Below are 26,390 nucleotides of genomic sequence, written 5' to 3'. Positions count from 1 at the left end.
GAGAAACATGGGGACACCATTTGTTAGGTAAATTTTTGTCACAAGATTCAAATGAATTGTCACCAGTGTTTAAAAGATGAAAAGAGAAGAGAAAGACTAAAGGCCAAATGACATTTCTTGGATTTAGCAAGAAGGAGACCATTATACCTTGAAAAAATTTACTATGGCAGGTAATTGAGGACCACAGGTAATAGAAAACTTTAGGTTCCTTGAAAGTGCTGGTATTATATAAACATACCTGGATTTAGTTCAAGGAACTATAATATAATACCACAGGCTGAGGAACTTATAAACAACAGAAATTTATCTTTCACAGTTCTGGAGGCTGGAAGTCCAAGATTAAGCACCACCATGGTCAGGTGAGAGCCCTCTTCTGGGTCGCAGACTTTTCATGTTGTCCTCAGATGGTAGAAGGGGTGAAGGATCTCTGTGGGGACTCTTTTATAAGAACACTAATCTCATTCATGAAGGTTCCACCCTCATGACCTAAGCACCTCCCAAAGACCCCACCTCCTAATACATCATCTTTGGGGGATTAAAATTCAACATATGACTTTTGGAGGACACAAACAGTCAGGCCATAGCAACCTCAGTTCAGTGTGGTCCACATTCTTAAATAAAGTTATTTGTCTGATATAATTACACATGACATGAAATGACAAGTGACTGGAAGCCATGGAGCTTCGTGTTTAGGTAAGAAGCAATCTAGGGGAATTTTCAACCTATTTTCCCATTAGGCAGAATGAGCACTTGAAGAGGGGATGCATTTTAATGATATAATAAGAAGGGAAAAAATTGGAAGTATCTGAACCCAGGTCATAGTTTTAGGTTCAGAGAGGAAAAGTGGAAGGATATTTTGGCCATAGGTTTTTTTTTGAGTGCAAACCGGCAGCAATGTTGATCCCAACATATTGTTGAGTCTCTTGCTTAGGAAATCAGTCATTGTGTGAGCCTCAGCACTGTGATGGGAAGTTGAGTAGGGCAGAGAATCATAGCAGTGGAACTCAGGAACCTGGCCTTGCTTGACCCAACTTGACACCCACATCAAGATATCTTACATGTAACCTGATACCTCAAGGTCAGACTGAGTTAAGTTCCTGGACTCATTTGATATTTCCCTAGATTTTAGCTTATTGTAGAAGATCAGGATGAAGGAGCTCTTAAGGAAACTTCCTTAATCTAAATCCTCCCATCACTGCCTTTAACATCAGTGAGAGTGGCTGATGTGCAGCCTGAGATGGAGGCCCTGAAGAGCTAGCCTGAGGCAGAGGAGAAGGATCACATTAAACAAGAAGTCTAATTTCTAGAGACAACATGTTGAATAAGAAAATTGCGGCTCACTGGGTTGAAAGATGCACAGAAAGCATTCTGATACATTAGTAATGATAACCAGGCAACTGGAAAGTGTGGTTTACACAGGCTGGCCTGTCCAAGGTAGATGATATCCTTGAGTGGACAGACGCTTAGGTGTTACCAGGATACAGATAGAGAACAGGCCTGAGTGAATGGGGCATGAAAATGGCCTATTCCATCTTATAAAATATAAATCCACTCCAGAGAACATTCCTTCCTACTTGAGCATCAACTGGTCTGTGACAGTAATTGGAGGAGAGGGAGGAAGCTTCAACTTTTCAGGAGTAAGCGTTTTTATTCATATAAAACTGAGTCTTAATTTTAAAATTTAAATTATTCTAAATGAATACCTATCCATTTCTTTCACCAACACTCTTTACCACCATCTCCAGTTTTCTCTGTGGAATCTGGTGCAAGAAATTATACAGCACTGTGTGTGGTTAAACATTTTTGCATAGTTTCAAAACCCATCTTTTTCACTTGCTAGCTTTAGATTTTGTCACAAGTTACCCAAACTCTCTGAACCTGAGTTTATTCATCTGTAAAATGACACTAATGATAATGTCTCCTTTAAGAGTTCTTGTGAAGATTACATGAGATAATGTGGGTGAAACACTTAGCACAGGGCCTGGAACACAATAAACATTCAATGAATAGTTGTTATTATTATTATTATTAGCTAACATCGCAGTGCAATGGAAAAAAAATTGAACCAAAGTATGGGTCTAGGCTCTAATTCCCAGTGAATCACTTCTACCCTTTTGACTCCCATCTTTTAAATGGGAATGATATTTATGCCAACTGATCATCAAGGCTTATTCTCTGAATTAATAAAATCATGAATATTTGTACTTTGTAAAAGATATTTAAGTGTAAGGTATAGAAAAGAAATAAAGGTTTCGCACAATAAAGCTAAATAAAGGTTTAGCTCTATCTCTACTTTCAAACCTAGCATAAAGTTGAGACCTTATCTAACTGCCATCATTTATCCAATGGAAACATAATGGTTATCATTCTGCCAGATTTTCAAACCAGTTGAATGGGTCTGTTTCAAGTCAGTCTTGGATTTTAAAAAACCCTTGAAGTTGCATTTTATTTAATTGCCTATTGATAATATAAAGTTCAATGGATATTTTTAAATACCTACTATGTACTATGTATAAGCTAGTAGTAAAATTTAGATATAGAGAGTTAGGACCCTTGAATTGGACCTGTTGTAATAATTTGCAGTGACATCGACCTTATAATGTATGTGTTTCCGTTGAGTCATCTATTAAAAGACTATTATGATACTTATCTACTATGCAAAGGAACTATAAATTGGTTTGAATGTTAAGCCTCACTCAGAAAAAACACTATCTAAGCAAAAGCCTCACCATTGTGTCATTCCTGCATTTGGTCCCATGGTTAATAGATGCAAAGTACAAACCACTGAATTATGCATTTGCCCTTACAGTTCTGCCCCAGAGCAAGGTACTGTTGGAAGCCAGCCCAGTGAAGAGCAGCAGAAAAAGTGCCTGGTTTTGAAAAACTGATGAGAAGAGGATGCGATAAGAGACAACACGCAGACCCAGAGCAATATCCTCTGAGGCTGTGCCCACTGACACAACCCCTGCCATTGGTTAGGAGCCAATATTTTAACCAAACTGATTGATTGACTGAGAATATTAAGAAAGGATCTCACAGGAAGCACACAGACAAACCACTTCATGGAAAGATGATCTGACCGAAGGTAAGCAATCCATGTGTGGGATAGAGAGCAAGAGAGGGTTCAGCTTTGTTTACAAAAGTCTCTGCTGTATGAATGATACAAAAGTCTCTGCTGTATGAATGAAAGTCCCAAACACAATAAACAAATTGATACATCACTTTACAGTTTATAAAGTCGTTTCACACACACAATCACATTTAACTCTTATTGATCTAAAGGCTCACAACTTTTTGCATGTGTCTGCCTTCCAGACCAGCAGAAGGTACATTCCTTTTCTCTGCGTGCTTTCAGGTTCATTCTGGTTTTAGTCCTTAATGTAAACTCCTGGATGAGCTGCCACCTTCCTCACCAGCCTGGACAGTATCCCCCTGCACTCTGGCTGAGGTCATGGCATTTTGTTCTTTTTAGTAGACACGGTCCTAATATTTGGACACAGACTGTCTTAGAACTGCATTCTTGGCCCGTTCTATTTATCTATACATCCATTTCCCCTGTCCCTTTTCTTATGTCACAGGGCTATACAATTCCATTCCCTGAGATCTTTAAATTACCTGGGTTCAATTGACTTTTTCACAGCGTCATATAATTTGAGATTTGGAAGAGACATCAGAGGTCATATAGTCAAACCTTCTACCCATAACAGAATCCCCTCTACATCACTGCTGGCTGCTGGTCATTCAGTCTCAGTGTGAATGGCCCCAGTGAAAAGGAGTTCACTGATCTGCAAGGCAGCCCATTTCAGCAGACTGCATTTCCCTAAATGACAATGATGCCTCCCATCCCCCCTGCTCTTCTTACAATGTAATTTTGAGGCTTCTCCCACTGAGACTGGAGCCTAGGGCTCTTCCACTTGAATCTGGACAGAACTTGAGGCTGCTCCAACCAATAGAGTGCAGCAGAGTGATGCTCCGTGACTTCTGAGGCCAGCTCACAAAAAGATGATAGCTTCCAGCTAGCTCACTCTGGGATGTTTGCTCTGGGAAAGCCAGCCATCAGGCCGTGAGGAAGCCCAAGCTCACCACGCAAAGAAACCACATGGAAAGGCTCATCTGGAGAGAAACTGAGGGCCTCCTGCCAATATCCACTTATTGGGCATGTGAGTGAATGACACTTCAGATGATTCCAGTCCCCAGCCTTAGAGCCACCCTATTTGAGGCCAAGTGGAGCAGAAATGAGCTATCCTTCCACGCAGAGTTATGCCTCTTCATAACTTCACAGGGCTTAATATCAAGAGGACCAGTGCTCTAGGAGCAGAGTGAGTAACCACACTGGAAAAGCCTCCTGCTCATCAGGACCTAATTTAGACAAAGAGATCCTGGACTTAAAGCTGAGGCCTTAATAGGTTGAGATTTGGGGGCTCAGAGAGAGGGCATGAGAAAATTTTGCATGTGTGGGATTTGAATTGTTGTGGCCAGAAGGCAGATTGTGACAGACTGTATTTTCCTACAAGCAACAATATCACCCATTCCATTTGCTCACCTTACAATGTGATATTGAGGCTCCTCCCACTGAGAAGTGAGGTCTGTGTTCTCTTCTCTCGGATTTGGGCAGGGGCTTCTGTTTGCTTCAACTAATAGCTTAAGGCAGAAGGGATGCTATGTGGCTTCCAAGGCTAGATCTTTGGGTGACGCCTGCCCGCTCCACTCTGACAAGGCCTGCCATCATGCTGTGAGAAAGCCCAAATTAGCCCAGGTGGAAAGGACGTATGGAAAGGAACTGAGGCTGCGGCCAACAGCCAGTTTGATTGAAGAAGCTCCAGATGATACAATATGCCCCAGAAGATGCCACGTGAGACACAGTCAAGCTATATACATTAAGCTTTGTCTGAATCATAGATTCATGAACAAATAAATCCTGTTTATGTTTTGAGCCACTGATTTTAGGGGTAAATTGTTACACAGTGTTAAATTGCCAGAACAGAGGCAAATCCCTGTACAGGAGGGTATAGCCCTATATTATGAATCGAGCCCTGTATTGGGACAGAACTCTTTATTGTGGTAGAGTTCTAAATGTGCGTTAGGGGGTAGAATCCTGTAGATCCCTGAAATGGGACACAGCCTTATATGAAGGTTAAGCCCTATATCAAGAAGCAGAAACACAAAATTCTAGTCTATTCTGTACCCCTCACTGGAAGACTTTGGACCAGACATCTAAATGTCTCAAGATCTTAGGTGCATCATCTGAAAAACTGACATGGTAAATATTTCGCCTAAGAGAAGATACTTTTGAGTTTAGTCTGGATCCTGCTATAGACTTTATTATTCTACATTGCCACTTATTCATCCAAAATACTCTTTGTGACCTGCCGTTGTCATCAAACTTGAACTTTATTTTTAAACTGAAAGCCTCCACTTAGAAATGGAGTAGAAAACATAGTAGCAGTAGTAGTAAATCCTCATCTCTTGCCTTTTTGTGTCTTCTAAATCACTCCTTCACCAATCGTCACCCAATCCCCGTTCATATATAGATCTTTAATTGAGGCTATTCCTATAGGATAGGAACAAATGTGATTCTTTTAGCACTTCCATAGAAAGTAAGATATATGTGTATATTTCCCCTTTAAAATCAAGTGCTAGCAAAATGCAAATTCACTCCGTTTTGCATTTAATCCTTGTGCTGCAAAGAAAACCTCCTAATTTTCTCAAGTTCTTGCAAATAATATCCTTTGGCAGCAAGGATATACATTCTCAAGTACAAAGCAATATCTCAATAAACTAATTTTCCATCCGAACATTTAAAGTGTGATGTTATTTTGTCTAAGATCTCTGATATAATAGAAAGACAGGAGACTGACTAAGTGGTTTCTCAAAAATGAAACAGAAGGATACCTCTTCTGAATACAAACCTTTTTCTAAATTCTGAAGCAAAACTACCAAACACTATAGAATTACTGGGCTGTACAGAAAGTGCTTCTGCTGTTGTTCCTGCATAGGGGTTTAGATAAGGATGTGCCTTATCACATACTGAATTTACTCTCCAAATAAAAGAGATCCCCCTTCTCTGGGCTATGCAGCTTCAGAGTTACAAAGTGAAAGTGGCACCCACATTACAGAGGAAAAGGGGCTCTTGGGACTGCATTTTCTTCTTCCCGACCTGAACCTCCCTTCTTCTCCCATTTTTTTTTCACACCCTTAACCTTCTCCTCAAAAGACAGACCTTTAAGATTTTTTTTCCCTTAAATTGATCATTCTGATGTCAGGTCATTTTGGAACCAGTGATTAGTGAATATGATAAATTACCAGTAGCAGGTTTGCTTTTGCAGGTTTGAAGTTTTGATGCATTAGTTATTTCCATCCAGGAAAATTATAAGTCTGAACAACATAAACTTCTAAATCTCCAGATGGAAAACTAGTCTTTTAGGAATATTGCTTTGTATTTGAAAAGGCAGGTTCTTTATATTGACAAGATCTAAATTTGCAGTATTATTGGCATCTGTTACCTTTTAAAATATTTTCAAGTATTTTCTCCTCAATCTATATTTCACTGAGACCAGGGATATTCCTGAGAGTTTAAATCAGTTTGATTTTTTACCATTCTGTGTTCTATAAAAATGTCAAGGCATAGGCACGGAAGATTGTGCCTTTTGTTTGAGGTAGGTGTATGATAAAAGATAATTTCTTAGAGGTTTGCTCCAGAATTGGCAGGTCTGCTTTCTCTTTGTCCTCATCTATTTGTGCTCCCTCTGAAAGGGTCTTTGGACAATGGAGTTAACAAACGGCACATAAAGCGAATGCCCAGATGTTTATATTCCTAGACTGTTGTTTACACAAATTTTTCAGTGTTTGTGATCCCTGAGATGTGAGAGGCTGGGGTAGGCTGTTTACATGAATTCCTCTCTGGGAATACACATGGCTTCACATTAGAAGCAGCAGGAGGATTTTCAAGGGAGAGAATTTCAGGACAGTGTACAGAATCGGAGCCGGGGGGTCGTGACCTTGCCTATTGATCCAGCCTCTCTAATTTCCACAGCTTGCTGAGGCTTGTTCTTCCAGCCTGCTGGTGTACATTAGAGCAGAAATCCATAACATGGCCATGTTCACCCAAGCACAGGAAGAAACTAAATTAAATGTTAAAAAACAATCTGAGGCTAGAGTTGGACACAATTCATCATGATCCTAGATGCCAGGCAGGTGGGATGAACAAGGATTCCTCAGCCAATAGACCCCCAAACAGAATATGGAAAGGCCTTGGTGTCTCATTTGTCAGGGACACAGCACAGAGTCTGAAAATGCACGAAGGTCAGCTCTTTTGGCTATGACATATTTTTCCTCAAAAATATGTTATACACATCTGAAAAGTGTAACTGAGGTAAATTAGCAGAAGGAATTGGGAGAAATGAAGGGAACTCCTTATGAAACGTGTATTTGGCAGTGTTTGGCAAATTCTCAAAGCTAAGATGCTTCTGTGCTGGCCTCGAATTTTCGTCCCTCTATTCCCCAGGCTAGCTGGTTAGATTTATATTGTAGGAAGGAGAATGTCTCACCAGAGTCACGACCTTTCTTCTGGGTGACAGAGATTCAGAACAATAGCACCTTTGGCATCTCAAAATGAAGTCAGTGTGTTAAGGTAAAGGACGCCAGACACCCTGATGCTCTAAAACATCTGGATGATGCACTGCATTGTTCACTTTTCATCTGGATGTTTCACCTCAAGTAGACAGAGCTGAAGGGAGCGCTGCTCAAGGCGTATTGGACAATGCCGAAACTGCCCTTTTCTGCTTCTTCCCTTGATCTCATTTATATTGGACACAGGGCTCATGCCATTTATTTGCCATTTACTTATTGATTAATCTAAAATGTTTAACCTGAAGAAGGCATCACAAATGGCAGGTTGTTCTGCTGGGAGCTGCCTCAAGTGCTGGGATGCATTCCTCAAAAGGCATTATCTAATGAACAGGATGCAGCCCAGCAGCGCCTTGTTTAGGGAACCCAGCCCCTGTTTGGGTGGTGGCAAGAACGCAGCAAAGCGGTGCTGGGGAAACTGGACAGGTACATGTAAAAGTATGAAATTAGAACACTCCCTAACACCATACACAAAAATAAACTCAAAATGGATTAAAGACCTAAATGTAAGGCCAGACACAAACTCTTAGAGGAAAACATAGGCAGAAGGCTCTATGACATAAATCACAGCAAGATCCTTTTTGACCCACCTCCTAGAGAAATGGAAATAAAAACAAAAATAAACAAATGGGACCTAATGAAACTTAAAAGCCTTTGCACAGCAAAGGAAACCATAAACAAAACCAAAAGACAACCCTCAGAATGGGAGAAAATATTTGCAAATGAAGCAACTGACAAAGGATTAATCTCCAAAATTTACAAGCAGCTCATGCAGCTCAATAACAAAAAAACAAACAACCCAATCCAAAAATGGGCAGAAGACCTAAATAGACATTTCTCCAAAGAAGACATACAGATTGCCAACAAACACATGAAAGAATGCTCAACATCATTAATCATTAGAGAAATGCAAATCAAAACTACAATGAGGTATCATCTCACACCGGTCAGAATGGCCATCATCAAAAAATCTACAAACAATAAATGCTGGAGAGGGTGTGGAGAAAAGGGAACACTCTTGCACTATTGGTGGGAATGTAAATTGATACAGCCACTATGGAGAACAGTATGGAGGTTCCTTAAAAAACTACAAATAAAACTACCATACGTCCCAGCAATCCTACTACTGGGCATATACCCTGAGAAAACCATAATTCAAAAAGAGTCATGTACCAAAATGTTCATTGCAGCTCTATTTACAATAGCCAGGACATGGAAGCAACCTAAGTGTCCACCAACAGATGAATGGATAAAGAAGATGTGGCACATATATACAATGGAGTATTACTCAGCCATACAAAGAAACGAAATTGATTGATTGGTAGTGAGGTGGATGGACCTAGAGTCTGTCATACAGAGTGAAGTAAGTCAGAAAGAGAAAAACAAATACCGTATGCTAACACATATATATGGAATCTAAGAAAAAAAAAAAAAAGGTAATGAAGAACCTAGGGGTAAGACGGGAATAAAGACACAGACCTACTAGAGCACAGACTTGAGGATATGGGGAGGGGGAAGGGTAAGCTGTGACAAAGTGAGAGAGTGGCATGGACATATATATACTACCAAACGTAAAATAGATAGCTAGTGGGAAGCAGCCGCATAGCACAGGGAGATGAGCTAGGTGGTTTGTGACCACCTAGAGGGGTGGGATAGGGAGGGTGGGAGGGAGGGAGACACAAGAGGGAAGAGATATGGGAACATATGTATATGTATAACTGATTCACTTTGTTATAAAGCAGAAACTAACACACCATTGAAAAGCAATTATACTCTAATAAAGATGTTAAAAAAAAAAAAAGGTTGACAGAATTGTGTTAAATGATAACAACATTCCAGCAGAACACATTCAGGCAATCCCTACATATGCAGCACTCCATAGGCCTACAAAGGGAAAAAAATGATTCTGCAGTTGTACTTTTAGGCTAAAGTTCTATTTGTATGCTAATAAATCACTGGACTGTAACTGGAGGGTTTTTTTGAGGGAGGTGACCAAGGTCAAAAGGGGAAGTGGAGAGACAAGTGAATCTGTTAGCAAATCAAGATGAAGCTAGAATGTGGGAGCTAAAAGAGGCAGTGGAGGAAACTGAGGTTCCAGGACAGTAAATGACCTCCCTCGCCAACACACACACTGGGGCCCATGACACAATGAGTGCATCGTTTCCTGCACTGCGGTGGTCAGAGCAATCGCCCTGCATCCAAAAGTCTGAGGTTTGTCACCTGTCTCTATCTGCATGGACCTTGGACGTATTAATTTATCTCTCTGTACAGTAAGTCCCCTACATACGAACGAGTTACATTCCGAGAGCGTGTTCGTTAAGTCCAATTTGTTCTTAAGTCCAACAAAATTAGCCTAGGTACCCAGCTAACACAATTGGCTATATAATACTGTACTGTAATAGGTTTATAATACTTTTCACACAAATAATACATAAAAAACAAACACGAAAAAATAAGGAAAATATTTTTAATCTTACAGTACAGTACCTTGAAAAGTACAGTAGTACAGTACAACAGCTGGCATACAGGCGCTGGCATCAAGTGAACAGGCAAGAAGAGTTACTGACTGGAGGAGGGAGAAGAGGTGGGAGATGGTAGAGCTGAAGGATCGTCAGCAATAGGAGACAGAGGGCAAGGTGCAATTTCACTCATGCCTGACGTTGACGGCACAGGTTCTGGTTTCTTGCTGGACTCATTTCTACCTACCCTCTTGATAAAACGATTCAGTGATGTCTGGGTAGTAGTTCTTTTTTTCGTGTCATAGATAACACGGTAGCACTGGATTGAATTCTGAAGGGCTTCTGCAACCTTTGTATACTGTTCTACATTCAGGTCCTGTGCCTCAAAAACTAACGGTGCCACCTCAAATAAAGAAAATCCCCTTGCCATTTCCCGTGTCGTGAATCTCTTGGGTTCTTCAGTTACTTCTTCTTCCTCTTGTCTCTCTCTGTCCTTTCTCTGGGCCTCCAACTCCATCAGGTCTTCATTAGTAAGCTCCTTGTGTTGCACAGCAAGAGTACTGTACAGTAAAGTACACAAAAGCACAACCATTTGTAGAGGATGCACGCACGTGACAATGTACGCCAGACATGTGAACGGACATGTGATTAGACATGTGAACGCACGTTTGCATCTTTGAAAGTTCACAACTTGCAGGTTTGTATGTAGGGAACTTACTGTACTGTGGTTTTCTCATCAGTAAACTGGGGATAATAGCATTTGAATAGTGTCATGAGAATTAAATGAGATAATGTATCCACAAATATTTCACCAGTGCCTGGCACATGGTAAACACTCAACAGATAATGTTATTTTTCTCTGCTGTCTTTCCCTTTTAGGATATCTAGCCCTGTGTACCTTTTATTTACGGAATCATTTTAACTAAATATATCTATGTGGAAAGTGCTCAAATCTTAAGTCTAGAGTGTGATGAATCTTCACAAAGCAAACACATACCCCTACCCAGATAAAGAAATAGAACTTTCCCAGAACTCCAGAAACTACCTCCTGCCTCTCCAGTCATAACTCTTCATTAACATAACTAACTACTAGTCCAATGTCTCTGTCTAACTTTGTCTGTTTTTAACTCTATGTAGAAGGAATCATGCCATATTTATCTTTTGTACCTGGTTTATCCTTCTCAGTACTATGTTTGTGAGATCCCTTATTTGTTGTAACAGCAATTTATTAACCTCATTGCTGAGATACTGCACCATATTTCCTCTTTATAAAATCACCAAACACTAATGTCTTCTAAAGAGTTGGGAGGAATGTGAGAAGTAGTTTGTTAAGTAAGATAGAGTACGAAAGTTGGACATTATTTCCTTAAAAATTTTATTTAAATTAGAGATCATTCTATGATATACCTATAGGAACTTCATTCTTAGTCATTTGCACAGTGAAATGGGAAAAAAATGGTTGTTGCAGCTGACACCTTACCTTTTCCACAGCCAACAACACATTGGTTCACCATCACAGAGCAACTGACAAATTGTTGTAGTACCCTGAGCTTTGTTACATCTGGGGTCACCAAGGTGAGTACCCATATGAACAGTATCCATTAAGGTGATGCCATCAAAATGAATGGTTGTGAACCACTGAGCAAGCCTCAAATCCTTGTTTTCCAGATGCAAAAACTAAGTCCCAGAGGAAATAAATTCCTCCCCCCAGGATCATACAGCCAGTGAGTAACAAAGTTAGTGCTGAATGGAAAGAAAGAACAAGAATAGAGGATTTGGGATGTTAGTTGAAGCAAAAGCATAGCTACTGGAACAAGTCCGTCTTGAATCGAGCCTCTGAGGTGTGGCTTGTTCTGCATGAGGACCACTCACCTTGCAGCTCAAGTATTCCTTTAACAAGTATTCCTCTGGACAGCATAAACTGTCCCAGAGCCTGTTGGTTTTTGCAATTTCAGAGCACAGTGGAGTCCTTCTTTTAGTTAAAAGAAAAATATTCTATAATCCGAAGACTATAAATACCAGTTGCTCCTTAATATACTTTGAATTTTCAAAAGAAAATTTGTTGTCTGGTCAAACAAAGCAGTTTTCCCCCTATGAGAATGTTATCTGATGACAGTACCAACATTTGTGACATCTATGGTAAAATAAAATATTATCATTTCTTCAAGTATATGAAGTTGATTTCTGTAGTCAAGTTTAACTCAGTAGGTACACTGAGAAGTGGAGAGTCAAGAGAAATGCACAGAGCCTACCAGGAATAGTAAAAAGTAGCTCTGAGCCTGCATTTATCAGGGATATGTCCTTTAACAGGAGAGACTAACTACAAACTACCTATGGGAGAATTTAGCTCCTTTGCTTCTGTTTCTTCACCCTCCAGAATCTGATCAAATTTCCCTATAACCAAAAGGCCCAAATTGGAAAATCATATTTTTGCCTGAATATATATATATATATGTATATATATATATGTGTGTGTATCTATCTATCTATAGATATATATGTAACCAATATAATACATTAGTTTTTGTTTTCCAAGTGGAAAAATAATTTATGTATTTGCACTTCAATGCTTTTAAATGTTTTTACTTTGTATGTTTCCATTTTCATGCTTTCTGTACTTATTCTGCACTCATTATACAAAGATTTTCTTTTCTCATACAAAATGGCTTTTTGGATACGTTCTCCTATATTTTTCTATAAATTTAATGTTTCAATGTAATTTCAGGGTTTGAAACTCCTTTTATTCTTAAAAAACGTGTAATTTATTTTCTACCCACTTCTAAAAATAATATGAAGTACATTTTGGACCTCTGAGTGTAAAACACTTTCTTTTCCTGAATGAGTAAATGGACCAGACTTGCTCATTTCTATTCAAACAAGAAACAAATGATCATAAATCAGATAAATACAAACAATATATATACATGTTTGCTTCCATTTGAAACAAAATGGGAAAAAAAGAGCAGATTGTGGGCAATCACTTTTCATTGACTCAGCTCCTTTGTGGTTGATTCAATACAGTTGTTAAAATTATGGATTATTTCAGCTGCCATTGCCAGTTTATCTGGATTTGAGAGAACAAGTAGGTCTCTGTGAGAAATGAAGTGACTACTATAAGTTTATGGTAATTATGAAAATTAGAAATAGTGAGAGTCCCCTTGGCTGTGATCACTGACCAAAGGAAGAACCTCACCTGTGCTCACTGAGAAAAGGATTGTTCATCCTAAAGTGGCTGACACCCTCCATCTCCCCAGCCCTTCACACACAATGCATTCCCTTATTATAATCACAATCAGGAAAGCTCATCTTTTGGAATTAAGGTAAGGAAGCATTCCGTGGGACCCATCTGGGCCATATCTACGTACCTGCCATGATTATGACTCTATTGAAAAGTTCCCAATCTAATAGCTATTTTGGGGCATCATAAGAGCTGATTGTCATTAATGGTGAAGCAATCAATGAGATGATGTTATTTCAGGCACCTTAACAACTGAATTGGATCATCCATGCATGAGTCCATAGATAGCTCATTGACTGGCTGTTATTGTGGCTGATAAAACCAAGTCAGCTGTAAAAGAGCTCTTTCCATCTGGCCTTGCAGACAAACTTTAAGTCTTTACTGTGGAATCATCCAAGATGATTGGCCCTTTGAAGTAGCAACGGCATAAACCTAGAGGGATTATGACCACAACAAGAGGCCCTAACACAGAGATTCAAGTCAAAGAGACCGCTAGCTTTTGCAAATATGCAGTTGAAATCATTCAATGATTGGCTTATGAGGGCAGGACTAATTAATCCATGGATATTTTAATATTCTTCCAGTAGCATGGTAGTCAAGAGAAAGAATAATGCAGGGATGAGACAGATCAATGAAGCAGTGATCAGCCCAAGTCTGTGGAAGAAACCTTGCTAAATGCCCAGGTCCAAGCATTGTCCTACTGCAGAAGCAACTGGTAGGGCCAGCTGTGGGGACTGAGCTATTTAAGCTGGAAAAGTTGGGACACACTACAGATACCATCCCCAGAATGCTACCAAACTGCCCAGGAGGAGGAGGAATTTGAACAATAGCCCTAGATTATGGGAATGGACTCCTCTATATAAGCTGACTTGAGTATCATAGTTATCCAGAGAGACAGGCTATTCCTTTTATTGAAATGCACCTTTGAATCCAGCAAAGCTGTCTTTCTATGGGTTATGTCAGGGATAATGACACCCAACCTGAAAAGGTCAGGAACGTAAGCAGATGCAGGGAAGTTCTTAAAACTGAAGTCCTGGTAAGACTGGGTTGACCGGTTTATGTGGAGCAGTTTTGACTTACACTTGTTGTCCTTGCATGAGCTTCATTTTTTCTAGATGCATCTATCTATGCTTGATAATACAAAATAACAGATACCATTGTTAAGTGCTGTTGTCCTCGTGAAATTGTGAATCAAAGTAAAGGTGACCCCATTGAGAAGGAGAAAAAAATGGGAAGGAGATGGGACACAGAAGTTGGCCAAATAAGTTTTTATATGCTTGACTTGGCTCAGTATGCTTTAAGAGAGCTCAGGGAATCTGAAAACATTCAGTTATTGTACTATGTCAGGCACTGTTCCCTGTGTATGTTTCTATAAGGTCTTTAATTTTTAGCCATGTTAAACAAGAGAAAAAGTAAATTAAGTTTCTAATCTAATACTGCAAGCAGAGTCTCCCAGCCCCCATACATGCAGCTGCATGCATGCACATGCACACACACATATATACACATGCACACATAGACACACATACCTGCTAGGGTTGCCAAATGAAATACAGGAACCCAGCTATGTTTGAACTCAGATAAACAATGAATAAATTTTTATATAAGTACATCCCAAATATTGCATGATATTCTTATTCTAAAAAATTATTCATATGTATATGGAATTTAAATGTAAATGTACATCTGGTATTTTTATTTGATAAATATTGCAACTCTTAATACCTGCCATTTCTTCTCATATCACATATACTATGACATACAGACTAACAAATACACACATGCACATACAGAGAGTTACACTGCACATAAATGGGAGGAGTATAAATTTGTTCCAGATAACTCAGGTGAAAAAAATGACTTCAATTAAGCTTTATATGTTCTAAATGAAATCAAGTATGGCTCTGAACATTTATTCAAAGATTTGTGATGTTTTAAATTTCAGTCATGTTAGGGAGATCCCTTCACCTCCTTAGGGTTATACAAGAATTTGAGGCAGTTATAGTATTGCCCCCTGGGAGAATGACCGCTGGTCTTGGGTCACATCACTAAGACAAGTTAGCAACTCTATTCACGTAGCATCAATAGTGGGCCAGCGGCTCTTTCACCATGGTTCCCACCCACAGCTTGGTGGCCAGGTAGCCAGCACCATTCCCCATCCAACCTCCTCGAGGTGGGAATGAGACAAAGCCCCCCCTCCAACTCCTTTACAGACACATGACATCCCTTGTCTTAGGGATACTGTCTATCTCTCCTGAAAAATCTAGCTTTACTTATTTCCTCTATAAGCTAAGACTTTGCAAAGCAAACCTGTATTTATTCTCCCTGGGCCGAGAGAAGACCCTAACCACCAGGATACAGAAACTTGAAGCTCATTTGTTTTGGTAGGCAGGGAGTAGAAAGGGTGACTCCAGAGAAGAAGAGGGCAATGTAAATTTATAATTATATACAATATGAAAAGTGCTACATATATAAAGTCCAGTCTTTTTTTAAAAAACACTTTACATGTCATTCACAATGCCCTTTTTATTATTCCCGGTTTACAGATAAAGAAACTGAGGCAGAGAGGGAGCAATTAAGTCACTTGCACAAGACCACTTAGCGAGTAAGTTGCTGTATGTAAGACAGTGTGTGTGACAGAAGTGGGGATCTCAGTAAGACAGGGGTGGGGAGATCAGGGAACACTGGGGAGGACTTGTGGGAAGAAGTTTGAATGGAGAGTTTGGAAGAATGGGCAGGGAAGGAAAGGAATTCTACACTGAGGAAACCAAAGCAATGTCACACAGAGGCGTGAACCTGTGTGCTGTTTGGGGAACTAAAGGTCACTGTGACTGGAGGTATGACAGAAGATGGGGCTAACGGGAGATGGAGAAGTTTGAGCCTCATCCTAGAAGCTAAGGATGAAGCTAACACATCCTAGAAGTGTTTTAATCAGGAGAGTGACACGATCAGATTTGTGATTTGGAAAGGTGTTTCTGTGCAGCTGTGAGAGGAGGGATCAGAGAGCAAAAAGACTGGCAGCAGGGAGACCAATCACCCAGGCAAGAAGCCCTAAGGCTTAAGCAAAGGTAGAGATTATGGGAGTCAAGAGCAGTGCACAGGGATATCCAGGAGGTAGAAGCTACCAGAAGTGGTGACTGATTGGACTGAGGGTACAAAGGAGAGGAAATGGTCTATCTATTAATTATAAAATTTCTGAGTGTATCTCTGTTAAGTCAAATGTTGAAAAATGCAACTGAGTTGTCATCCTTTTATATGACATAAAAAACTAACTTTAGTGAAATCATAGGTGAAAATAGATGTTATTATTTTGTGTGTTTTTCCTTCATTTATTTATTCATTTATCTACTCTTTCATCAGATAATTACCGAGCACTTACTGTGCACCAAGCACAATGCTGGATACTGGGCTATATTTTGAATGAATGATACTAATTTGGTCTCTTCCCTCACCATGATGTTATGGATCAGAGCCATTTGATGTGACAGAGATAGAGACATAAATAAAATAAGTACTTGTGCAATTTTCTGAATGATTCCTTAGGGTAAATCTTATCTAAAACTTTATGTTATTTCCTATGCCACAAGTTCAACAAATACGTATTGAGGTTCCATGATATGCCAGGGTTTACGGCAGGGATGAAGCAAACATGAATAAATAAGATACTTTTGAATTGGAATGCATGCTAAGAAGACAACAAAACATAGTGAACCAATAGCAGCGGCAGGGCAGGAATAAGGGGATATCCTAGTTTGGATGGTCATCAGGGACAGCCTCTTTAAGGAGGTGACAAAAAGCAGAGACCTGCGCAACAACAAGGAGTCAATCAGGCACTATCTGGGGCAGAACGTTCCCCACCAGAAGGTTACAATATGTGCAAAGGCCCTGAGGTAAAAAATGAGCATGTGCTCCGGAGACACTAAAGGTCAGTGTGATCAGACAGCAAGAGTCCACAGTTTACATTAGGGTTCATTCTTGGTGTTGTACATTGTATGAGTTTGGACAAATGTACAATGGCCACCATTACAGTATCATTCAGAATAGTTTCACCACCCTAAAAATCCCATGCTTCACCTATTAATCCCTTCCTTTCTCCCTCAGTTTCCTGAACTCTTGATACCCACTGATCTTTTTACTGTCTCCATGGTTTTGCCTCTTCCAGAATGTCATATAGTTGTAATCATACAGTATATAGCCTTTTCAGATTGGCTTCTTTTACTTAGTGATTTCCTCCACTCTTTTCATGGTTTGATAGCTCATTCCTTTTTAAGACTGAATTATATTTAATTGGATTGACATACTACATTGTATTTATCCATTCACCTACTGAAGAATATCTTGGTTGTTTCCAAGTTTTGGCCATTATGAATAAGGCTGCTATAAGCATTCATATGCAGGTTTTTGTGTAGACATAACCTTTCAACTCCTTTGGGTAAATACCAAGGAGCTTGATTCCTGAATTACATGATAAGAGTATATTTAGTTTTGTAAGAAACTGCCAGACTGTCTTTTGCTGTACCATTTTGCATTCCCACTAACAGCGAATGAGTTTCTGTTGATCCACATCCTTTCCAGCATTTGGTATTTTCAGTGCTCCAGATGGGGAACAATTTTAAGTGTGACATGATTTGATTTATAGTTTTAAAATATTCCTTTGGCTACTGTATAAAGAAAGCACTGTTGGGGAGCAAGAGTGGGAACCAGAGAGATCAGTGTCCAGAGGCTATTCCTGTTATCCAAATGAGAGATGGTGATGTCTTGAACAAGGGTAGCTGCAGTGAAAATGAAGAACCTGGGGCAGACTTGAGATGTATTTTGCAGGTGGAATCAACAGGACTTGTAGATAAATGAGACGTAATGGGTGAAGACAAAAGATGAATTAAAGTTTTTGACCAGAGGAGGTGAGTATATTTATGGTGGTGACATTTATGGAGATAAAAAAATTCACCAAAGAATAGGCTTAAAAGGAAAAGTTAAAAATTTTATTTGGCCATTTTTAAAAAAATTTGAAATATTTGCTGGATATCCAAGTGGAGAAATTGATGGAGAAATCAATTAGGCTATATAAGAAATCAATTAGGATATATAAGTCTAGAGCTTAGTGGAAAGGTTATCTCTTCATTCCTGGGTCTTCTCAAAACCTCCACCAACACCATTAACCCCTGCAGTCTCTGACAGTCTACAAGACAGAGAGTTATAGGTTGGGCCATCTCATTGAGCCCCTGTGAGCTCCTGTGGCCCAAGACAGCAGAGCCAGGGCAGGAACAACATGTGCAGCACAAGCCTCAGCATGATGCTCCCAGGGCACACTTGTGCAAAGCTGGTGGGAGCCTGCAGAGAACTGTGTCTGCAGCAATAGCTGGCACAAGAGACAGGCAAGGCTAAGAGGACTTGAAGTGCATAAGAGAGCTTCAGAACAGTCACTTATCCCAGGATCAACATACTGTCTCTTTCCTGGCTGCCTGTTAAATGTCAACATTTGACCTTCATTCTCCACTGAGTAGAAGGGCATCCTATGTTCAAGAAACTGTTTTGCACTACAGCAGAAATTAAAATCAGATAGGAGAAGTCCTAGTTGTAAGGAAGAAGTCTACATCTATCTCAGGGCCCTACAACTGTAGGTGGGCTTATGCTGTCCTGAGCCCCTGTAATATCCTCAGTGGGCTTCTGAGGAGTCCTATCCAACCAGGACACCTTGCATGTTTCATCTATCCCTTTCCCCTTCACAAACATCTTCTACTTTTAATGCTTTCTCTGGTATTTGAACAACAAAGAGCAAAGTCTCTTCTCTCTGTGACACAATCTATGGGGTCTGAAAAATAGCTACAATAGCTTTTGACAAGGAAGAAGCTGCAGCTTAGAACTGATCTTAGTGATAACTCCTTTTGGAATTTCTAAATAATCATGTGCATTTTTTAAAAAGTAGAGTTTCCCTACAACTCATTGACCAGACTGTACCCCCAGAAAGAAGTGACCAAGGCCAAGAGAAACTCCATGACAGGATCACTTTGGCATTTGTCTCAGGGCAGAAAATGCCAAGCAGCAAGCCTGGAGGAGTAGACTCACCCAGCTTAATCAGCAGCATAATAAATGTGGATAATAGTTTATTATCTACCTTTATTCTTGTAACACTCTCCTATTAAAGGAGGTGTGGGTGGTTGTTTTCAATGTCAAAATTCTCTGAGGCAGCAAAATTGATCCATATCATCTGGCTTGGTAAAGAATTTAGAAGTCAGGGATTGTTTTGCCATTACCCGGCCCCAACTTTGCCATATGCAGGTTCAATCCAACCCATTATTCTATAAGCAGTATAGAAATGTGCTCTCCCTCAGTCTCCATGTCTCACTGCAAATATGACCCATCTGCAGCCCATCTACCTGTCATGGCTTATCCATCTATCCCTTAGGCCTACTGGTAGGAACGTTGGCAGAGGGTTTTTCTCCAGTGTACTTGCTCCTTCTGCACATCAAGTGTCTCTGTCCTGTGAGTCCATCAAACAATAAGCTCTTTAAAGGCAGAGCCTCTACCTTAGTTGTCTTTGTATCCCATTGCCAAGCACAATTACTGACTCTTGGTAGGTGCTCAGTAAATCTGTTGAGCAGAATGGAACTGTCTTGGGTGAGCGCAATCCTGAAGACCCCCTATGTACTCATGGCTAATTCACTGTGTGTCTATCCCTATGCCTCCTCCCAAATGGAGCCTCTGAATGAAGGAATAGAGCAAATAAGAGACAGCAGACAGAGGAGCAGACTGAAGCAAGGCTCACCTCAAAGGCTTCACAGAGCTTCTTCTAGAGGGAAAGGCTGAGAAGAAAGTCAATTTGCAACATGTTTACGGTAAAATTACAGTTTATACTATTTCTTGGCCTAAGACCTTGCTCTTCTGCCTCATTGCTATTTGAAAACATCAAGAGATAGTCTGGGTTTCCATATCCAGTGCATTTCCTGACTCAAAAAAGAAAAGGAAGAGTTAAAGAAGTAAAAGAAAAGAAAAGTTAGATAACCACCCATCTATATAACCTTCCCCCACAGTGGCTCTACAGATCTAATAAAAGTTTCTAAAATCCAAAGGAAAGTCACTAAGAACATGAGGGATCTGCCTTCTGAGAGGACAAACTCTTTTTTTTTTTTTCAGTTGAAAACAGAAGCATGTGGCCTCTGAGCAAGTGTCAGAAGTTCTGGGTTCAAGCCTTAGTTCTAACGTATCTGGGCTGTGGGATCCCTGACCATTCAGTCTCACCAGTACTTAGGTGCCTGGATTATAAGAGAACATAGACTGCCTGCCCTGCCTTCTTACATGTTCCCTGGAAACAGTACATGAACCTTTTGTACACACCTCTTTTAGAGAACAACCCACATTGGATCCTAAGTATTTGTGCCCTTGTCAGTCTGTCTGACTGGATTCCGAGAAGCAGAGGATAGGCTTGCAGTTCAAGTTAGCTCTGAGCTCCCAGTGCTTAGCACAGGAGGTGTTCAATAATTGTTGCTAAAATAGAAGCTGGGAAGTAACAGCCAAGTTATTTAAAAGCAGGGTATCTGTGCAACTTTAATGATATATATTAGCCTCTCGCCACCCCTATGCTAAAAACTGGAGCTTGCAGAGAGAACTTTGCATAGACCTTTTGGGTTGAATGTAGTGGGTTGAATGATGATCCCCAAGTCCTTACCCCAGTACCTGTGAATGTGCTCTTATTTGGGAAAAGGTCTTTCCAGACATCATTAATAATCTTGAGATGATGATTACCTGGGTGGCCTCTAAATCCAATGATAAAAAGGATAAAAATCCAATGATAAAAAGGACATCCAATGATGTCCTTAAAAGAGACAGAAGAGAAGTCCATGTGAAGACAGGCAGAGATTGGAGTGATGCAGTCATAGCCAAGGAACACCTGGTGCCACCAGAAGCAGGAAGAGGCAAGATAGGATTCTCCAATAAAGCCTCCAGAGGGAGCATAGCCCTGCCGACACCTTATTCTTGGACTTCTATGAGAGAATCAACTTCCAGAACTGTGCAAAAATAAATTTCTATTATGTTAAGCCACAAAAACTAATTTGGCGGTTTATGTTATGGCAGCCACAGTAAACAAATGCAGCCTCACACCTTCAAGGTTTGTTTCTGCCTGCTCTGTGTCCCCACAGAAATCCCAGGGAGCTGGGACCTCCAGAAGCCATGGGCTTGTCACCAGCAAGCAGGGGTCCTCAGAAGCCCAGTTTTCCTGTCATGAACACAGGTGATCAAAGTTTCATTTGTTGTTTTCGACCACCAGCCTCGGAGAGAGTTAGAAAGAGATGGGGAATTCAGAGTAATGTAATTTGTCATCCAAGGAAGTGAGATGAGAAGTCACCAATTATTGGCTTGCTCAGCAGACAGAAATGAAAAATAATTATTGGAAATAACACAAAAGCCCCCAGAAACAGAGGGGCTCTCATTTGTAAGATACCAGCCTCTGAGAAAGCTTCTGGTGTGAAACTGTTTCTCTGAATATTATTTACATAGGCCTGTTTGCTTTATAATTTGAATCTGGAAAAGGAAAATTGTTACGTGGATTTAATGCGACTGTCCCTTAGATATTCAACATTATCTAAACAGTTTATAAGTGGCTAGTTCTTTGTAAGCCTCAGTTTCCCCATCTATAAAATGGAGACAAACGATAGTTCCTATTTCACAAGTGTTTGGTAGAAATAAACAAGATAATTTTTATAAATGGTTAGTACAGCAGTAACTACATAGTATTCAAGAAGTATAGCCATATTAATTAATTATTATTATTTCTGTTGTTATCTGTGTCAGAAGAGAGTGAAGCAAAAGATCATAGTGGTTAAAGGCAGCATTCAAGTCCATGACTAGTAGGTTGCGTGGTCTAAAATGGGACACATGTTTCAAAATGTATTATGAATATCTTTGTTCAGTCTTATTATGATATCTCTAAAATATCACTTAAAAAAAGGTCAGAAATCTACATTTGGAGGCCTTAACCACATGGCCTCCTCATGCAGGCCCTGTCTGCCAGTTCCTGGCCCTCTGAGGGGCCTCAGTTTAAGGGATCTGAGGACTAAGGGTTTGCAGAAAGAGACAGAGTTGCCTGGATAGCCTGTGACTCTGCACCACTCATGACTAGGCTGTGGCCAGCCCCTCGCATAATTCATGGATCACAGTACATGCTTACTGAATATGTGATGTGTGCATGAGTAACCATTCACGAACGACTAGAGGTTGGCACACTTCCTTCCTGTATGAAAGAACCATTTTATGGAACATGAGTGACTTCCCTGCAGGAAAGAAAAAGACAGAAAACAAAATGAAATTCAGAAACTATAAACAGTTTGGATGCCCCAGATATGTCTTTAAGTAAGGTCACCTTCTCCAACACTATTTTCTATCCCTTTACTGCTATAGTTCGAAGTGGAGAATGTGGGAGACTTTAAGCACAAAAACACAACCACAAATTCCATTTAATGTCTGCTTCCGTGAGTCCTGCCAGCCTAGGATGGCAACCCCAGGCCTCTCACGTTAAAGGCAAAAGGTAGCTTTGGAAAGACATAATGTTACTCAGAGATATGTTCTCATTTTCACTGTTTGGGAGAGGAAATGAAAAGACTCCAATGTTCAGTCTTGGATAATTTATAAGAATATCTCATCTCTGCTCTAAACTCATTTATAGAAGTTATATCTTTATTAACTTGCTGTGTGATCTTGAGCAACTCAGTTAACCTCTCTGGGACCCTTGATAAAGTCCAAATTATGTAGACTGTTGTGAGACTTCCATGAGAATAGCATTTAGTTAATGAATGATAAATTGCATGGGCAGATCCAAATTTTCTGGGGGCTGAAGCTAATACAATTGGAGGGCTCTCTTTAAGAAAAGGAGTTTAAAATTTATTGTGTACAAGGTTTTAAAAGGTGTCTGTGCAAGTGAGAGTCCATAAATCTTGTTTCATGACAATTTTACCTTGAGAAAATGGGTAATCAGATGATTATTATAAGAAGTGTTAGCACAAACTCTGGTGGCTTAAACTGTATGTGACAAAATGAAAATCCCCATATAAAACCTGAGATGCATCTCACAGGCCTTCTGTCAATAACATCTAGTTTTTGTCTAAGTGGATTTAAAGTGTACTAGAAGGGTACAAGCTAGAAGGAAGAATTTCTGAGTATGCCGCAGTTGCTCAGAGAAAGGAAACTATGCGGTTCCTGCGAGGGTCTAGGTAAGGGGTCCCCAACCCCTGGGCCATGGACTGGTCCCGGTCCACAGCCTGTTAGGAACCAGGCTGAACAGCAGGAGGTGAGTGGCAGGCTAGCGAGCGAACCTTCATCTGCTGCTCCCCATTGCTGCCCATCGCTCGCATTACCGCCTGAAGCATCGCCCCCCCCCCATTCCATGGAAAAATTTGCCTTCCACAAAACCAGTTCCTGGTGCTAAAAAGGTTGGGGACCACTGGTCTAGGTGACCTTTGCTGCCTGAAGATCCTTTTCACTCAGGCTGGCCTCAGACCTCAAGTTCTCTCCTATGTGGACAAGTCCAGCAGGAATGTCTCAGGGTGTGCTTAGTCTGATTCAAATCAGTGCATGTTTCTGGCATACAGTCCAAGAAAACATTGTGTTTTTCACTGTGAGGCTGACGTAGGAGAGAAGGACCCAGATGGAACATGGGGCAGTGCTCCTGCACACAAAGACTTGCAGTCTGGCTGAGGAAGCAACCCAGACAGACATTAAATAAGTGGAGAATATGTTATAGTATCATGGCAAACTTGAAAGCAGCTTATCAAATTCTCACACTCTCTGTGGACGAGCTTAAATCACTTTTATAAAGTGTGTCCTGACCATACAAACCAGACACTCTACCTCCACCCAACTCATACCACACTTAAGGTTGAGAACACTCATTTGATATTTTTTGTATCCTGTCATTTTTGTCTTGCTATTTAAGTGAATATGAGCATTTGCATGTGTTGTTGTGTTGGGGACAATGATGATGATGTTTCCTCAATAAGATGATCAGTTCTTTGAGGACAAGAAGCAGGTGGTTTGCTTCCATATGATCTCACAGGCCCTGCTCTGTGACACCTCTAAACAAACGACTGTGTGTCATATAGAACATTCAGACTCAGCTCATAATGTGCCATGGGCTATAAGAAAGAGAAAACAGAGATGCTGCTCAGAGGAAACAAGGAGGCTATCAGGAAGGAGATCAAGTTCAGTCTTCACAAACTTCATTTCTCAGAGTTAGAGCATTTCCTCCTAGCTACATAGCTCATCATTCCCACTTTTCAGCCTCATGTGCTAGTTAGGACTTCCACAGAGAATTTGAGAGAGAGGCAGCAGGGTGGTTTGCCTACCTGAAAAGGGAAGTTGCTCAAATCAGGGAGTGACTATAGGAAAGCAGCAGAGTTAGAAATTGGAAAAGGATATGTTGAAATTCAGCTTTGAGCTTCTTGGGAGAGATGGGAATAGGCCAGGGATCCCAGAGTCAGGAGGAAAGCTGAAGAAGACCATTGTGGAACCTACAACTGGGGCCTTAAGGGCACACAACTGCAGGGAGTCACTAAGCACCGAACAGGGATAAAAGGAGAGCAGTGTTCCTCTCAAAGCAGCCACGGCCATAGCATCCACTCAGCAAAGGCTGCAGATGGGAAGTGCGAACGTGGGGGAGGCTGACCAGCAGTCATTCCTGCTCACCACCAGCAGGGTCCCATGCCTCCAGGCAGAGCAGGCCCTGCTCATCCTTGGGTCTGACTGCAACTGCCTTCGTACAGCCTGAAGTCAGTGCCAGGAACGTCTACCCTCAGGCCTCTCACCTTCCCGGGCAGTCTTTGACCTCCTGAGACACCTCTTCTCTGCTTTTTCTCAACAGCCAGCTCATCTCAGTCTCTGAATCCTGTACCATCGGAGTTATAGCAGGGAAGCACAGCAACTATAGCCTCTAAGAATGACCTTTTTCTCTCATGGAATGGTGACCTCTTTGGACAGCGGAGCAATGGAAGGAAGAAAGGGCCACCAAGCCAGCCAATTAGACGAGCTGAATAATCAACCCTGGCAAACATGGCACGACTGACAACTCCAAGACGAACCTCTTTCCTATCCCAGCGCAAGATGATCTGGATCCCTCATATTTACACCATACTGCCATTCTTGGCATTGTTATCTAAATATCTTGAGGTTTAGGCACATAGTAGGTACTCACCAAATCCTCACTGAACCATTTGGGTTCCATTAGCTTTCTTTTAAACCATAAGACCTTAGGGGCTGGGCACAGGATGGAAGCATCCCCTGCTGTGGGAAGGATCCCATTTCTCAGCGGGCTGATTTCTTTCTGACTACCACTTCATAGACTCCACCCCCACAAGGGCAAAGCTGGTGCTTTAATGAAACCTCATTTGGCACTAGGTAGCCCTGGATGTTCCCTTTGTAGTATCTTCCCATTCTGATTGTCTCTTCCAGAGGGACCGCTGGGGACTGCAAGAGACGACTGTCGACAACTGATAAATGCAGTCTTCAAAGCCACTCATCCATTCTTAATGGACAGCCCGTTAATTTGAGGTCTAGGTCATGAATTTGAATGCTACGCACTGAACACCTCTTCAGCAAGAAAACTTGGTTTTGCCTCAGGGTAAATGGTGATTCATTAATTGTAATTAAATTAGGCTGGTGGCTTAAACTGTATGTGACAAAATGAAAATCCCCATATAAAACCTGAGATGCATCTCACAGGCCTTCTGTCAATAACATCTAGTTTTTGTCTAAGTGGATTTAAAGGGAACAAGATGCCTCTTCTTTAAGGAAAAAAAAAAAAAAACAAGCTGCCTCAGTTAAATAGGGAAATAAATAACTTCTGAATGTTTCTCTGTTTCTTATTCATTCAAGTCCTGGTTTGGAAACTTCGAAGGACTAATAATAAGGGTTTTATGTCTCCTCTGCACAGCTGGGAGGGAACCAGTGGCATTCTAGGTTCAGCCCCTTCTGGGTTGGTCATGAAGCCGGTCTGCCTACATCTGTTTGGTCCTGGGGTATGATCTGACTTCTCTTGGTTCAAGCAAGATAATTGCCTGTTGAGACAGTGGGTGTATAGG

At 40.7% G+C, this 26,390-nt stretch overlaps 1 long non-coding RNA gene across 1 annotated transcript; it reads left to right on the top strand.

The window, feature by feature from the left end:
* Window positions 1-2,922: 2,922 nt before the first annotated feature.
* Window positions 2,923-26,183, top strand: LOC309818219. Its single transcript, XR_014296325.1, has 3 exons — window positions 2,923-3,085; window positions 21,462-21,553; window positions 25,175-26,183. It is a non-coding gene; the product is annotated as an uncharacterized lncRNA (long non-coding RNA).
* Window positions 26,184-26,390: the final 207 nt, after the last annotated feature.

Source organism: Grampus griseus (genome assembly GCF_964374135.1).
Source record: "Grampus griseus genome assembly, chromosome: 2".
NCBI classification, from domain to species: domain Eukaryota; kingdom Metazoa; phylum Chordata; class Mammalia; order Artiodactyla; family Delphinidae; genus Grampus; species Grampus griseus.
Note: the sequence above shows the minus strand (reverse complement) of the source record. Positions and strands in the feature narration are given on the sequence as shown.